Source organism: Manacus vitellinus, unplaced genomic scaffold (genome assembly GCF_001715985.3).
Source record: "Manacus vitellinus isolate BGI_N305 unplaced genomic scaffold, ASM171598v3 scaffold_24_pilon, whole genome shotgun sequence".
NCBI classification, from domain to species: Eukaryota; Metazoa; Chordata; class Aves; order Passeriformes; family Pipridae; genus Manacus; species Manacus vitellinus.
Genome location: NW_021939798.1, coordinates 3,019,348 through 3,022,772, shown reverse-complemented (window position 1 = coordinate 3,022,772; position 3,425 = coordinate 3,019,348).

Genomic DNA, 3,425 nt, shown 5'->3' with positions numbered 1-3,425 from the left:
TGGGTGGGAGGGAGGCTGGGAATTCTTTCACCCCCCATAGCTCTGCTGAGCAGCAGCATGTGCTCCCAGCGGCTGCAAGCCTGGGGAACCCCAAGCCATGGAGCTCCTGCTCACACCCAGGGCCCTTTTCCCAGCAGAGAAGCCGCAGAGCCTGTTGCATGGGCAGAGCTCTCTCCTCAGTACACTTTTCCCTCCTGCCTTTTGTCCAGGAGGCTGTTTCCCACGATCCCTCCATGCATGTAAAACCTTCACTGCAGGACAAATGCAAAGTACCCGTGTCTGAGTGTGTCACACACGGTGCTGGTCGCAGTGATGTGTGGGAAGCGTCGCCCCGGGGATGCCCACGTGCTCCGGGCACTGCTGGGACACGGGTGCACCTGCAGCACATGGAGCAGCCTCCACCCACCAGAGACACTGGCAGAGCCATGGAAAAACCCCAGGTCTCTGCCTGGCACCATGCCCAGCACGGAACACATCCCAGGACACCGCACAGGCGGCGCTACCTCCAGTCCCACAGCCACCACAGCAGCTGCAGTACATCAACCTGGAGAACATCAAGCAGTTTGATTCCCATCACTTTTTGGTCCAATGCCCAATCCATGTCTCTCCCAAGAAGGAGGGTTTGCCTAGAGCCAGGAGGAAGTGCTGCTTTGGCAATGAGGGTGACTGCAGGAAAGCAGGGGGGAGACTGGGGTGGGTTGGGGCGCTGCAGCAGCCCAGGGGTGCCCTGGCTGAGCACAAGGGTGGCAGCCAAGCAGGACAGGAGGCTCTGAGCAACTGGAAATCCTTCCCCTCAGGTGGAAATAGATGCTGTGAGACTCAGGACAGTCAGCTGGGCTGTCCTGAGAGCTCTGGCCCAAGGTTTATGAGCTCAGGAGGTCCCAACAAGCACTGTGTGTGTCCGATGCCTTGGCACTGCTGTCAGAGGCTCTGCAAGCTCAGCTGGAACGTTTTCAGAGCAAGGTGGCAGCTCAAGTGATTTGCTCCTTGCATTTTTAACAGAAGGAGGGCTATGATGGCTTTGGGCAGCAAAACCCTGTGTATCTCACCTGCAGCACTGAGATGATGCACTTCACTGAGTGTCTGCTGATGTAACTATAGCACTTCATAAAGCAGTGTGAGTGAAACTGGAAACAGCAACAGCAGCAATCAGTACAACATCTGATTTTATATGTGTTTTCTATATAAAAGTGAGCCCTGCACCTCTCCCCAGTCACCCACAGCTGCCCCTTGGAGCATCTCATTTCTGAGCTGTGCCCAGCTGTGGTGGGATGCATTCAATGGCATTTCCCAGATGTTTCTTTTACTTTTGCAGCCTCCTCGCTCTTGCCTGCCCCTTACAGCTCTCTGCTGTGGCTGTTGGGGCATGAAAACCTCCCTGAGAGCCTGGGCTGCTCTCTCTGGGTCTTGATCTGGTCCTGCTCAGGCAGATGGAGCAAAGAGCAGACTCAGCTCTGGGTCTGCTGCAGGGATCTGCACTTCAGTGCTTTGTTTGAACCAAAGGGCTCTGGGCTTGGCTCAGCAGTGTCACATCTCCAAAGGGATTTCAAAGAATCACAGAATGGTTTGGGTTGGAAGGGACCTTCAAGACCATCCCATTCCAGCCCCCTGCCATGGGGTCCATGTGAGTCCACCAGCCAGGGACATGTGGGTCAGTGCACTGGGGGGACCTCAAGGAAAGGGAGATGTTGAGCAGAACATCAGGCCTGAACTGCCTACAAAGCTGCTGTGAGCAGATGCAAATTCCTCCTTGGGGTTTGCCTCCAAGCACATCTTCCCACAAACAGCAAAAGTTCTCTTTGCCCTGAGCCGTTTCTAGTGAGGAAACAACGCTTCGGGCTGACACAGTCCCACTTCAGGGGGCACAGGGGGGATGTGGGACCTGCTGGGCTGTGCAGCCCCCACATGCCCCCCATCCTGCCCAGTGCAGGTGGTGGGTGGATCTATGCACATTCAGGGGCTTTGGCTGCAGCTCCAGCCGTGTCTCCAGCCCCGTTCCCTGCTGCCAGGACAGGTGATGGATGCACCGGCGTGTCTGCTTTATCCCAAACCTGAGGGGAAGGGGCTGCAGGCAGCCAGAAGAAAACACTTCCTGGTGGAAAAAAAGAGTGATTTTTGGTTCTCCAAACCTCAGTCTTCCTACTAGCAGCTTATGCAATGCGTGGAAAGAAGCTGGACCTCCCCACCTGGCTTTGGGTGATCTCCCAGCCGCGGCTGTGCCGCTTCCCCCAGCGGTTTCACTCCAGGACCTGCCGTGGTTTCCCTCCCATGTGCTTCCCTCCGGAGCACGTGCCTGCTCCTCAATGCCAGAAGAGTTTTGCATCCCCTACGTCTTCCTTCTTGCTTTCTTGGAAACAGGTTTTTAACACCCCACTGCCTTCCTCAGCTGCACAGCGGAGCATGGGCTTGGTTTGTAGAACCAAAGAGCAAAAGGCTCTTGTGAAACAATCCTGCTGGAGAGTGGAAATACAGAGAGTGAGTAATAACTCTTCTAACCTTAAGCAAATTGTTAGCTCTGACTCAATATCCTTCATAATGAAGACTGCACTGGACTTTTAAAGTAAAAAAGCCTTACCTAACAAATACGACAGTGAAGGTGAATTCCCCGTGGTGTACAACTGGTTGCTGATACTGGAATCAGTGCTATTGTCATCAATTTTTTAAAAATACCTTTTTTATTTTAATTTAAGCTAGGAGGTGTGATTAAAAGTTTGGCTGTTTTTCTTTTTTTTTTTTTTTTTCACATTGTGACATTAATTTATGGCTGAGTTTCATTCAGTCCTGTGTTCAGAAGTGCAGTACAGGTAGTAGTGATGTGTTGTCTGTAACATGGCTCTATAGAGTAGTAACCAATTTGTAAGAAAAAGAACAGAATGGAAAGAAAAACAAACAAACAAACAAACAAACAAAAAAAAAACCCACAAAAAAGAAAATCTGAAAAAAAATATGTAAATGGAGTATTTTGTGGTATGTACAACACAAATTAATTTTGCACAAAGACATTTCTAGGAAAATGAAACTCTGATAATTCATACTATTTGTATGAACAAATAAAAGCTCTATTTTATGAAGCCATGGGCACGGCTGTGTTCATTCACAGGGGCCTCCCCACGGGGGTTTGGAAGTGCTGGACTTGCATGCCCATCCCAGCACTGTCCATGCAGCTGCCCAGAAGCCTGTGCTGAGTCCAGCAGGATGTGATTCCCTACATGATCCCCATCCAGCACAGGGCTGATCAGGAGCCAGAGGCTTCCCTGGGGGGTGAACATGTCCATGTTTTCTCAGTCAGGTTTTGTGGGGGCTGATCTGTGCTGTTGGACACGCCTTCATCCAACACCATTTGAGGGAAGGAGACCTGAGGGATTGCCCTCAGCCCTGGGCAAAAACTGGGTGGGCTTGGTGGTTGGTGGAACCCCCCTCCTGTG